Source organism: Magnolia sinica, chromosome 3, assembly GCF_029962835.1.
Source record: "Magnolia sinica isolate HGM2019 chromosome 3, MsV1, whole genome shotgun sequence".
In the NCBI taxonomy this organism is placed as follows: Eukaryota; Viridiplantae; Streptophyta; class Magnoliopsida; order Magnoliales; family Magnoliaceae; genus Magnolia; species Magnolia sinica.
This window is the reverse complement of record NC_080575.1, coordinates 5113874-5128436: the sequence shown is the minus strand read 5'-3', so window position 1 is coordinate 5128436 and position 14563 is coordinate 5113874.

The following is a 14563-nucleotide window of genomic DNA, read 5'->3' as shown; positions in this document are numbered from 1 at the left end:
CCTCATCAGATCAATCATGGTTTTAAGACTTGGATTAGTTCAATGCAACTAGTCCGAGTCAACTCAGACTTATTTGAATCAAACCAGCTTGAGTCAGGACAGAACGAGTTAGTCAAGTCCCCCACCTTTTTAACTATGAGGTTAATCAAACATGATTTACAATCCAATCACCGTGTGTCATTACCATTCGTGTCCCGCAATAACTTATTGATACAACAATTTACATTAATATGATCATTCTATTCTGAGTAAAGTCTAAAGTCGAGACTCAATTAAGATGGGATGAGTCAATCAAGTCAAGCTGAGTCACTCATAGATAGGAGTACATAACCCAGTCCGAGTTAAACTAGGATGAGTCACACTCAACTCACATGAGTCATTAATACATGTTTATAGTAAAATGGCCCATTAATGAATTGGATATAAGTTTCATACGGTAATACTTATATCCAACTCAAAGTTGGATAATTAGAGAATGCTATGTACGGTAACTTAGAAGTTCTCCATTAAAGTCTATTAAACCTTTTCTCTAGGCTCCAGCTCGTTCTTATGGTAGATTGCCCTATTAGGGAGCACAAGGGCAATTAACTTGGGGGGATGCTTCTGCCCTTGATGAAAGCTCCCTTGAGATAGGAAGGACATTCCTTTTCTTGTCTTGTATGTAGATGATTCGACCATCGATTGGGTAAATAGATGTACATTACTTTTTAGCCAGAGCATTTGATAATTCCTCTATATAACTTAGGCGGGTGGAATTTGGACCTCAGCTACTTATTTGGCGGCCACAAGCTAGTTAGATGGTTAGAATTATCATATCAATGTGATAGGACTCCATCCAAAGTAGAGCCAATTTGGATGGTCTGGATTAGCATGCATGGATGTCACATAGGTCGTTCCTCTATAGACGATTGATCTGTGACATGCACGCATGTTACATAGGTTGGATGGTCTGGATTAGCATGCATGCACGTCACATAGGTTGTTCCCCTCTAGAGGATTGATAAGGACTTGATGCACCATGTCCTAGCACACCCATGTTATATGAGTGGGTCCCAAGATTCTGGGACCCAGATATGGTGATCTAGACTGTTGATATATATAGCATGGGCCAAACACTCAATGAATGGTAGGCAAGTCCGTGCATGCTTAGCATATGGTTGTGTATTTTATCTGTTAATCTTGTATTTGTTGACCATCTATTGAAGGGCTGTCAGTTTTTTGTGCAGGCCGCTCATGTTATTAGGGGGGAGTTTGGGTGGTAAGTTATTTAAGATAATCACTTTAGTTTAAACTACTTTAAATAAGAAAAAAGCTACTTATAATTTGTAACGACCTTGGAAATTTTGTGTTAATCTTTCCTTAAGTAATTGTTTTTGGGGTAATTAGCGCTATACTCGATTGCTTGTGAAGCGTTACATAATTAATCATAAACCAAAGTTACTTATATATAAGTAAAAAAAAAAATTATTTAAAAAAAAAAAAGTAACTGATCTGGTGGTATGCAAATGGGCCCTACCAGTCTAGAATACCCAACCTAAGCTCTCCTCTTGGTAGGATTAATCCATATACCTCTCTCCATTTAGAAGTTTCATTGTCAATTGCCCCATACAAGGAAATCACACCATTATCTTTAAGCAATAGATCCTTTTACTCTTATAACTCACATGCAACTAGCTAGTTGCAGACATGTGGGCTCTGGCATCCAACAAAATCATTCCACTTCAACTATCAGACCGCTCCCATGTGAATTTGCAGGCTTTTGGGTGGTTGTATATTGCTTTTTATGGTGTGGCCCACTTAATGATTGGGCTAAGTTTTTTCTTTGGTTGTCCAAGTTTTACTGTGAGCGTGAATCAAAGAGGCAACCTCAGACGTTGCCACCACGCTACAATGCACATTTGTGCTCTCATTTGAGTATTTTAATTACTCTACATGTGGCAATTTTAAATTCATTAAATAAATAAATATTTAGTTATTAAATAGAGAGTCGAATCAGTTACAGAACTGGTCGAGTATTCGAGTTGACCCGACTCAGCTAGAATCGAGTCCAGTCAAGCTATAAGTTATAATAAAAGGTACCAACCATGTCTATCACAGTGCAGGGTATAGATGTGGCCCACCTAACAAGTGCTTCAGATCTTTCACATACGTGCCACATCATAGGACATTTAAAGTCGTGGCCCCACACTCTTTTTTGTCTAATACAAATCATGCATTCTCTTGATTTTAAATGTGGCATTTTCATTGTAGTCACATAAGCCAACCCTGGCCTGATAAGGCGAAAAACTCGCCACAGGACACGCAGATCATGTCTGTTGGCTCCTTACCCAAACTGATACTCGAAAGCGATGGCCCACCATACGGACGATCTGGATCAACAGAAAGATGCAGTTGATGTTAATACACTTGTATTATTGTTTTATTGGCTAAGGGATATGAACGATGTTATTAATTTCTTATCATTGTCATTGCATGCCGCGTCGGTGGCTAGTGGGCCCAGTCTCTTGTAACCATTCAGTTGGGTGGGCCACTGCAGCATATGTCGGGCCTGGCCCATTCAATCCCAATGTCCCCGTTGTCTGGGACACAAGTGAAACGAGAAGGGGACATTGATTCAACGCGCGGGACTTGATTGATACTCAGGTTGAATAGGACACATGACACTCAGGCGCTAAGAAATTGTAAGGGTGGCCTACATTAATTAAAGTTAAATCAACCCAGTGTTGTTAATTCACATTCCCTAAATCAGATGGTTGAATAATACTAACTTCTGATTCGTGGACACTTTAATATTGTTGAAATAGTTCCTTTGGATTTTCTCTTTTTAACCGTCCAATAAATGTCCACTCATCCGATGGTCGGATAATCAAATAACTTTAATTTTTGGTTCGTGATACGTGTTAACTGGGGTCAATAATTTTTTACAGTTAAAATCTAATTAATTGTATGCCACGTGTGTAATTTTAAGTGACTGTGTATCATCCATCGTACCCTACCAGAGTATCAACGTTTTTCTCTTGATTTAAGAGGTTTGCTAAGCGCGCGCGCGCGCATGCATAAGGCGTACCATCTACTCTACACTGCAATTGCTGGCATTAGGTGGCAACATCCAAGCTGTCCATTAGATGGGTCTGAGTATGTAGATGATCTGATCCAAGAAACTGGCCGATTTGTACTTCAGGTTGGCTACATTGTTAGAAACTGACAGATGGCCTAAGCCTAGCCATACACTAGCCAAGTTTGTTTTCAGCCTTTCATTTCTTTTGTGAACTATAGCCTACCTAATAGGTTGACTGACCTGATTTTTTAGAGAAGGGATCTTGACATTGGACCACTTGATGATATGTTTATTGTCTATATATCATAGTAGTAGACCCGTCTTAAGGTTTAAGAAATGGTTTTAAGACCTTAATTACAACACCCCTTTGGCATTGTTGTTATGCAAGGGTTACGTAAGCGTAATTATCATGAAAAAGAAAGGCAGGGAAATAGAAAGATAGTACAGAGAGGTCATCTAAGTTGAGTGGTTAGAGCACAGACAGAAAGATAAGAGGCTTAAGTTGGACGAGAGATGTGAGAAGTGGTTGGAAGTAAGAGAGACACGAGTCAGGTATTTTTATATTACGAAACGAATATTGTAGAGTAGGGGAATAAATGGTCCTGGGCCTCCTGGCTAGCTAGGCCAGGCCATGACAAGATCAGTTTATGACAGAAATGAAGGCCCACACACATCCTAATCCATTATTAATCATCTAGGCACAGCATACCCGACTCGATGGTCATACCATTGTTTCTTTATTATGTATCTAAGCATTTTAAAATACATGCAACCAAATAATCAAATTAAAGAGATGGATAGAAAAGAAAGAAAAATACATGAGTAGCCAGGTACCCAAGGTTAATTATTCAATTATTCCAGGCCATAGACATAATTAGCCCCACTAAGTAGGAGATGGTCAAAATAAATTTAAACCAATTACATCTATTAACTTCAGTTTTTGGGTATCACACCAACTTTCAATTCTTTAAATAATGAATTTGTATCACAGTTTACCTTTTTTTAGGGCCTGTTTTGGAGCATGTGTGTGGAATCTCTGAATTTGGAATACTTTGGTTGGGTTGGACACCTTGTATTTGGTAACTATGCATAGTACACTTACAGTTGTTTGAATTTAATTACTAAATCAAATTTAATATACCCAATTAGTGTACCTGTGTAATGTTTGACACAATGATTGTAAAAAGCCCGTTGAAATATATACTTTGGCCGAAAATGATGAAACTCCGAGTTTCAAATGGGTCAAAAGCTTAGGATTACAACCAAGTGTCAAATCAATTGATTTATAAGGACAATGTTTGCACTGTGCAAATCATCCTATTGAAGTAATTTTAGTTATGCAGTTTAATCTAATTGTTTTGGAACATCATCACTAGGCCACGTGTCCAATGGATTAGTAACCCAGTGACACATGTTACACATGCGACTCATGTAAGTATTTTAGATGAAATCCTAGTCAAATGAAACATGTTACATGTGTGACTCATGAGAATCAAGGTGATTTACAAATTCTCATTTTTCTTTAGTTTAAATGCTGGAATCCTAAATTTGTGTGTGTGTATGTGTGTGTGTGTGATATTTAATAGAATGATTATAATAAGCTCATTAAAATATATACTTTGCATAAAAAAGAGAAAATGTCCAAACTTGGGTGAGCCACAAATGCAAGGATTACAAACATGTATATCACTAGCATTTTTTAAATTTCCATTTATATATCCAACGTTTTGGAAGGTTAACATCATTATATTGATGTGATATTGGTGTTATAGCTGATAATAGAATTGCTTTAGGGTATCATCAATGTGACATGTGTCTAATGTAGTAGTATCCTAAAGACACCTCTGTCACATGTATGACTCTCTTACCCTTAAAATACAATCCCCTTAAAATCGAAGGAAAAAAAAAAAGTATTTCCCTTGTATTACATTGGAATCTTAGTATTTTGTTGGAATCTCAAAACGCACCAAAAATGCAGATTTAAAATACCTTTGATTTTATTTAGCTTTGAATACAAAGCTCTCAAACACAAAAATCAATTATTTGCATTTGAAATACTCCTATTTACCACCAAATATATAGTACCAAAGTAAGCCATGATGCCAAATATACAGACGTGGATTGCGTCTTACCCGTCCGGGCTGGCATGGCTCTGTGGGGTCCACCATGATGTAAGAGTTTTATCCACACTGTTCATCGTTTTTCTCGGATCAATTTAAGATATTATCCAAAAAAAGTGGCAGCTCAAGGCTTAAGTGGACCACAAAGTGGGGATTGAACTTCTACCATTAAAAACTCTTGGGAGCTGGAGAAGTCTCAAATCAAGCTGATATTTATTTTTTCACTTCATCCACGTCTTAATGACCTTGTTAATAGGTTGGATGGTAAATAAAAAATAAAAAATCATGGTGGCCCTTAGAAAGGTTTCAAGGGTGGGTGTTATTATCACCACGGCTTCCTTTGGTATGGTCCACTGGAGCTATGGACCTGCCTCATTTTTAGGATAGTATCTTAAAATAACCTGAGAAAAGTTATGAACCGCGTGGTAAAACTCTTACATCACGATGGGCCCCACAGAGCCCTGCCTGCCCGGATTGATTACCGTTCGGGCGGGGTAGGACGCAATCCGCGTCCCAAATATACAGTGCATTTAATATCACTACAAATCCCTAAATTCATGGTGCAAAACAATCCCTTAGTTTCCTCTTATATCTCAATTAGCTTTAAAATATTTTTCACTTGCATACAAATGTAAACATATATAAAAGTTAACATGATAATATTATAACTTAATAAAATTGTTGTATACATGTATTAAATTACTAAATATTAATCTTAGGGCGTGTTTGGATTCACGGTTTTGAGTGTATAGTATCGTATTAGTGGGGTTGATGGGACATATCCCTCATTTGGAAATGAACGGCGGGCGACACATTCAACACGCGCTAATACGCCCGAGAATCACTTTACATCATCGATGGGATTGTACCGCGCAACCGGCCGGACGTTCAATCAGACGTAAACAGGAAGAAAGCATTTTCTTCTTTCACTGTGTTGCTGGTAATGCCCAGTATGGCCGTCTTTTGACAAATCCACACCGTCCATCATCTTTCTCTCGAGATTTAAACCATGCATGGTGAGCTTTGATCATCCGATGATGTGGCCCACTGAAACAATCAAGCTGAAACAATAGCCGGACGGTCTTCTTTTGATCATTGTAGCAATCATGAGGAAGTACATGGCCATAAAAGGTCAACATATTTTTGATGGATTTTTCTCCCTCTACCTGATGAACTGTTCAGATCCACCTTTTACTGCATGATGGTGGCCCACAACGAAAAGACGGAACCTCTGTTTCGTAACAGAGTTGACGCACGTCGACTTTGTGAAGTTTGATGGCTCACTTATTGAAGCTTCTTGGAAAATCCACTCCGTCCATTAGATTTAGGATGAAAAACCATCCGAAAAGGAGTGCTTTTGGAGTGAAATCAGCGTGGCCCATGAGGGTGTTTACTCTGTCGTCCATTTCATGTTTAACGGTTGAGATTCTGCAATAGTTTGCATAGAAACGAAAGGACACCTATGCAAGGGTAATGCCCACCCTCTGAAGTGAATGAACGACTCAGATCATTCAATGGAACAGTGAGTGGGCCCCACCACACGCACGTATATACATCGTGTGGCCCATATCCGATCGTTTCCAAACATTGATCTAACATGAAATTATATACATGCTAGAATAATACGTCCTATCCAAACATCGGTTAGTGGCACATCTCTGCTGGATGTATTCTGAATATTGCCCAACGTATACGTGAACAATACCGAATACAATACAATACAACCAAGACATGAATTCAAACACGCCCTTAGGTAAAAATACATTTAATTGTATACAAAAGAAATATGATAAAAAATTTCTAAAATAGAAAAAGTATTTTCAAGAAAGTAATTTACCCCGTACATCTCTTTGAACAATGTAATTAATTAGTAATTTACATTTAGGTGGTATAGAGTCTTTACATGGAAGAACAAATTCAAAGACCTTGACCTATTTATAGAATTTAAAGATAAAAGAGTTACATGTGTTTTTGAATCAAGAGGGATGACTTTACATCTAAGCAATGGTAATATTAGATTTTTAAATTAATAACAATGTTGTATACTTATCTTAATTTATATATTAATCATAAATCTTAGTTAAAAATAGATAGAAAAAAAAAATTTGATGAAATTTTTTCTAAAATGGAAATTGAACTTTACAGAAAGTAATTTACCTTAGACATCTCTTTCAACAATATTTAACTATTAATCTCCATTTATGTAGTTTAAAGTCTTTATATGCGAGAACAAGTTCAAAGACCTAGACCTATTTATAGAATTCAAAAAGATTCCAAGTATTATAAAAAAGTCATTGAATTGGTGTGAATTATTCGAACTAGTAAATTTAGGTACGGAAAGTAGAGTTAGGTGAGAAAAGTAAAATAAAGGATTGAGATTTGTTTAAAATTAATAAAACTATATAGGAAAGTTATAAATATGTTGTGACAGTAAATTTAGGTCAGAATAGTAGAGTCACATAAATAAAGATACAATAATAATTGTCTGATCAATAATCATCAAATGGACAATTCAAAGAAAACTAATTATCGATCCTAAATCTAATGATTAGTGTTGTTAGATAAATGAAATTTTTAGGTTGAATTACATAGTGACCAGGCCCATGTTTTGAGTGGCCTATATATGTTACCATTTCAATAGTTGGTGGCCTGTCTATCTGGGTATACACTTGGATTATTTCTACATACAACAAGACTCAATGGTGGCTTGGGAACAACAGTAATGTAGTAAGCAAATATCACTAATCAAGAAATGACCCTTCTGGCTAATGTGGACCATCCAACCTACGGTTGTCATGGTCCAATCATAGCCGAAAGTTGCATTAGACCGTATCTTAGCCCTCAGATCTGGTTAACTTCTGCAGTTGTCAGATGGACAATTGGGATTTGGCCAAATGTTACAGGTTTCGTTGTATGGCCCATCAAAGAGGTAGACCTTCAAGTTCTCAGTTCTGACAGGTAGGGCTCACATTGGATTGCACCATGGACTCACAAGGCTCCAAAGATCACCCAGATTTGAAATCCCAACCACTGATCTTCGTTCTTCTTGTTTTTTTCTTTTTTTTTTTTTATGTTGTTGGTGCATTTCTCGTTTTGACTATGTATTTGCTGTGGCCACATGTTGAAAGGTTCAAATTATCTTTCCCACAGTGGGTACTCCAACATACCAATGGTTTATATCATTGAATCATGGGCTCCACGTATCTGAACAGAAAACCCCAAGTAATTTTGTTCACAGCCCTAAAATGGCATATAAAGTTAAAAAAGATACATGTGTAGGATCCTACCGTGGCATTTAAAGTTAAAAAAAGTACATGCGACCTTGGATCTCAGGCTGTTCTTGTAAATCTACCAATCTCATTAGTTGCTAACAACATGTTAGATGGCATTACCCCTAGAGTTGTCAATGGGCTGGACTAGTTACGCAGGGATGAACGTGATGAGGTTGATCACCGTCTTTCTCAAGGATAACTACTCTGAATCCATGGAACAGAGACTTCTTGAATTCAAGAGAAAAGAAAGCAAGAAGAATATAAATAAATTCGTCATTTGATTGATGAAAAAATAAACGAGTTCACAACCCTTTAAATAAGGATACCAAGCAATGGGAGAGAAATTAGAAGGAAACTATAACTAAAACCCCTAGAATTCGCAACTTACTATAAATATTAAATCACGTCTATTGGTGCGCAAGGTTTTTGGCCAATAGTAAGCGTCCTATTTGGCTTCACGAAGCTGTCATCCTAATTATTCTAAGCTCTTTTCGTGTTGGGCGCAACTCCTAAAGCCCAACGGATGAAGAGTTATAATCAAACTAAAACTTACTATTTGTACTAAAAACAGAATTAAAATAGAGAAATGACTGTCGATCTGAGAGTATTTGCAAATCCGGCTTGCGCAACCCAACATATTGGCGTTGGGTGGCTAAAGTAGCTTGTTCTATGGATGAATCATATATTTTATGCCCAATAACTCATTCCGGATTGCGAGATATGCCTGATCTAAGATCTGACGGTTTGGATCACTTCTGTCATCGACCGGGCCTTTTCTGATCCATCTTGGCCATGAAACTGTTCACGACCCGCTCTACACAAACTAGCTTGTTGGGCTTAAGGTGGGAACCAACATGTCATGCTACTGAGACCTGACTGACTCGAACCATTTGTGGTGATGTCAAGGGCATTTTTTGAACATAGATAAATCGTGCATGGTGGCCGACCCTTAGTGAGTGACTGAGCTTGGGCTTGGGATGGACTCAAGCTCGGGCCCTGTATTTGTAATGCGCCGTGCTCGAGCATGTCAGTTTGGCCCTTCATGGGTCCAGGATGGGCTTGGACCTAGTTTTTAAACTTTACAGGCTAGTATTGTATTGACTGGACTAGGACCAGCCCAGACCATTGGCGACTATTCGTATCAGATCTTTCACATACGTGCCACATCATAAAGTCGTGGCCCCACTCTCTTTTTTATCTAATACAAATCATGCATTCTCTTAATTTTAAATGTGACATTTTCATTGTAGTCACATAAGCCAACCCTAGCCTGATAAGGCGAAAAGCTCGCCACAGGACACGCAGATCATGCCATGCATGTCTGTTTGGCTCTTTACCCAAACTGATACTCGAAAGCGATGGCCCACCATACGGACGATCTGGATCAACAGAAAGATGCAGTTGATGTTAATACACTTGTATTATTGTTTTATTGGCTAAGGGATATGAACGATGTTATTAATTTCTTATCATTGTCATTGCATGCAGCGTCGGTTGCTAGTGGGCCCAGTCTCTTGCAACTATTCACTTGGGTGGGCCACTGCAGCATATGTCGGGCCTGGCCCATTCAATCCCAATGTCCCCGTTGTCTGGGACACAAGTGAAACGAGAAGGGGACATTGATTCAACGGGACTTGATTGATACTCAGGTTGAATAGGACACTTGACACTCAGGCGCTAAGAAATTGTAAGGGTGGCCTACATTAATTAAATTTAAATCAACCCATTGTTGTTAATTCACATTCCCTAAATCAGATGGTTGAATAATACTAACCTCTTATTCAAGGACACTTTATTGTTGAAATAGTTTGATTTTCTCTTTTTAACCGTCCAATAAATGTCTGCCCATCCGATGTTGGATGTCTCTGAAACTTGGTCTGACCCCTCATCCAAGTGGGACACACATAATGGATGGGCTGGATTTGTGAACCACATCTCGGTGGGCCCAAAAAATGATTATGAATGTTTTAATGGAGGGTAACCCCTCTCAACTTTTGTATATGGTGTGGCCTACACTATTCACGGTTTGACTTGATTTTTAAGCCCTAAACCAACTATGGAATGGCGCATCTGACTGATGGGGTAGATGTTCAACATACCTTATGGTGGGGCCCACACAGCTGGACCTCGTGGGGAGTTCCCATGAGCTCTACCGTATACAACCTTTTCCCCATATATATATATATATATATATATAGAGAGAGAGAGAGAGAGAGAGAGAGTCATGCTCACCTATATATATATATATATATATATATATATAGAGAGAGAGAGAGAGAGAGAGAGAGAGAGAGAGAGAGAGAGAGAGAGAGAGAGAGAGAGAGAGAGAGAGAGAGAGAGAGAGAGAGAGTGTGTGTGTGTGTCATGCTCACCTACGCACGTGCGTACCTTCGCGTGTCATGGGTGTCTAATCTGAACGGTCCATGTGATGCGGAATCTCATGAAACCTAAAGGGACAAATTTTCACCCTTATCTAAAATTCTGATAGGTCATAGCAAAGAGAAATGCAAATCAAGGAAGGAAACTGTTTTCATTTTTCATGGCCCACCAAAGTTTTGAATCAAAGTAAAACTTGGGCTCGGGGGATTTTATGAGGTGCTGCTTCACATGGACCGTTCAGATTTTGGATCCACATCACATATGATGGGTTCTCAACAAAGTTCGCACCATTTCCATGCCAACGAGTGCGCAGGTGAGCATTTCGCTATATATATATATATATATATATAACCTACTTAATGTAGAATTTAAGCTCTAGTAACTTTTTTTTTAAAGGTTTTCAATAATCTATCACATTGTCCCATTAATTTACATTAATTAATTATTTCGTTAAATTTTTTTGGGTGTCGCCCCAGCAAAGGGTAAGCCATTTGGGTGAGCTCCACCATGATGTTTATGTGAAATCCACCCTCACCACAAGTTGCATCACCCTATATTGGGAGTAGAATTAAAAAAATTGGCCCCATCCATAAAATAGTGTACAAATCAATGCTTATCTTTCAAACCGTTTTCCTTGGTCTGACCTAGTTGAATCACTAATGAGCTTGATCTTGGGCTTAGGCATAGATTTTATCATGGCATCTAATTGTTGGAGTAATTTCATATAATCATCACGCTGTACCCTCTAAAAATCAAAAGAGGATGTATCTTCCAACCACTTCTTTTAGGTGGCCCACCTGAATCACACCTAAACGTGATATTTAGGCCATGACCTAAGGTGTTATTTCACAACTATTGTTGGATTGGAACTCACTTATGCATCACGGTTGCCCCATACAAAATCAGCCTCATTCCTTTAGTAATGTGTTTTTTTTTTTTTTTTTTTTAACGGAAGATAATTATTTTTAGTGGAAACATGGTAGATCTCGCGCAACGGTGGCGAATCAATGGAAAGTATAATTTCAGAAGAAATGTTCACTAACATGATCCACTAGGCGTGACTTTGCTTTTCAATCTTGGCTTCACAATCTTCGTAAATAGACTTATGAAAAGTAACCCCAAATTATGATATCAGTAAATTAGACATGTTTGGATCAACTGTAAGAGAACTAAAAATTTCATTTCTCTTTCAAATTGTAAAAATTCAAAACCAAACAAGGAGGAGCTGTAGTAAAGAATAAGGAAGATTGCCAAGATAGACCCCAATAACAAGAAACGCAACACCAACTAACAGCAATTTCATCCTTATAAAATAAAACCAGCAATACAAATAAATCCCAAAAATCAACAGGGTTTCATATATCTCCCCGTAATGATGTGAATGCAAACTTTTTCTTGGCCTATTAGTATCAATTTAGTCCTCTTTTATTTAAGAGTTTGTGTTTACTTATCTTTTCCTTTGAAATATTGCAACGCTGCATTGATGTATTCATTACTTAATTGAATTTTAAAGAAATGAATGAGTAGAAAAATAAATGAAATTTCATAACTAAGAACTGCATTTATAAGAAATGGGTGTGTGCAAACACATATCTCACGATGTAACATGCAGACTACTCCGTTGGTTATTTCAATGTAATTAGTTCCAAGGGCTTATAGTGACTACACAAATCAATTACAAAGCTGGATAAGTTAGACCATATTATAAGGTTCACTTTCATCCCTATCCAATCCAAACATTTTAAAATGCAAATAACTAATTAGGCAAGATAAAAAATTTATTAGCAAAGAAATATAAATATATGATTAAAACCAAGTACACATGTTTTATTTACTCTAAATCAGTGACATAATGACTTCTCTACGTATAAGATGCTCAATTTTTTTCCTATATCAATTAAATCTCTTAACTTCTTGTTCGACGCCACCACCAACTTCAATTCTCTTCAAATGATGGATATATATCATAGATTACCTTTTTTAATTTACTCCAATATCTCAGCCAACTTTAAAATACTCTCGTCGGAGAGTGTGTGTGTGTGTGTGTCTATATATATATATATATATATATATATATATATATATTAAAGTCTAAGTAATGGTAATTTTAGAATTTAAAATTAATAATAAACTTTAGGTAAAAATAAAGTTTAGTTTTATATATATATATATATATATATATATATATATATATATATATATATATATATATATATATATATGTTGTATACCAAGTGACGTCCAGGCCTCTGGACGATTGCCTGGACAGCCACATACGTCAAGGAGGGCCCAGAGGTAAAAATAAAGTTTATCTATATATTGTTGTATAATTATCTTAAATTATTAAACATAAACCTTAGGTAAAAATAAAGTTTAGTTATATATATTGTTGTATACTTATCTTAAACTATTAAACATAAACCTTAAGTAAAAATAAAGTTTAGTTGTATACAAAAGAAATGTTGTGTAAAAAATTCTAAAAAAGAAAAATGACTTGAAAGTAATTTACCTTGGACATATCTTTCAACAATGTTTAATTATTAATTTAGATTTCGGTAGTATAGACTCTTTATATAGAAAAACAATTTCAAAGACCTTGACCTATTTATAGAATTCAAACATATTCCAAAGATTTAAAAAGAAAAAAAGAAAGGAAAAAAAAGTCATCAAAGCTAACTAGAAAATGTCATGTGTTTTAAATGAAGGGTACAAAAGTTTTCAAATTAGTAGAAGTAGGTAAGAAGGGTAAAATTAGGAAAGGACATTAAATGAAGAATTCAGATTTGTTTAAAATTAATAGAAGCAGGAAAGAAAAGTAAAACCATGTAAGAAAATTACCATATTATTCCAGTGGAAGAGATATCAATGCCGTGTTTGTCATTCTGGAATTCAACATTGTCTTAGAAGCTTTTGAACGGCTAGCAAAGTAGATGATGGAAAGGAAAGGTTGAAAATTAGAAGTGGTTTGTAGCTTAAAATGGTCAAGCTGAGTATTAAATCATCCATATCTTAAGAGAACGTATCAGTTCTAATTGCTTACAGGATTAAAAATAGGAGAAGACTGCATTTAATACTCTTAAAACAGGTGTGCAAATGTTATAAGATATATCCACCTTTTATGGAAATGCTCCAAATATGATGGGGTTTTCTTTAAATGGTAATAGAGCGTGATGAATGATATGCATGCACGTAGAAAATTAATTAGAAAAGGCACATGTGGCGTACAAGTTAAATTGAATTGTTTAAAAAATAATAAATTTACTGCAGTATTCCTTGGAAATTATGGTTTTACCAAAAAAGTCACTGAAATTACAACAAATGCTTTCTGGAGGTTAAAGTGATCAAAATGTCCTCATCCACATTTTCTTCTAAAAGAGGGGTAGTGCTGTGGAATGTGCGGTCCACATGTTGTTTGTATTACATTCGGCACTTCCAACGGGTGGTACATGATCAAATAAATGAAAAATCAAGGTCAACCAACCATTGGTTAATTGGGTTCCACAATCTAATCCGTCCAAAGTTAACGAGTGTCACATACATCCCCTTACTATTCCCTGACTTCCTTTTTCTATGGGACCCAAAACGCACACCACAGTCTGCACATAGGTAATACGGTTTATATATATATATATAGAGAGAGAGAGAGAGAGAGAGAGAGAGAGAGAGAGAGTACATTAGGGCATATGGATTGAATGCCACCTTCACTTGCGTGCCTGAAGGAATAAAAATTTAAA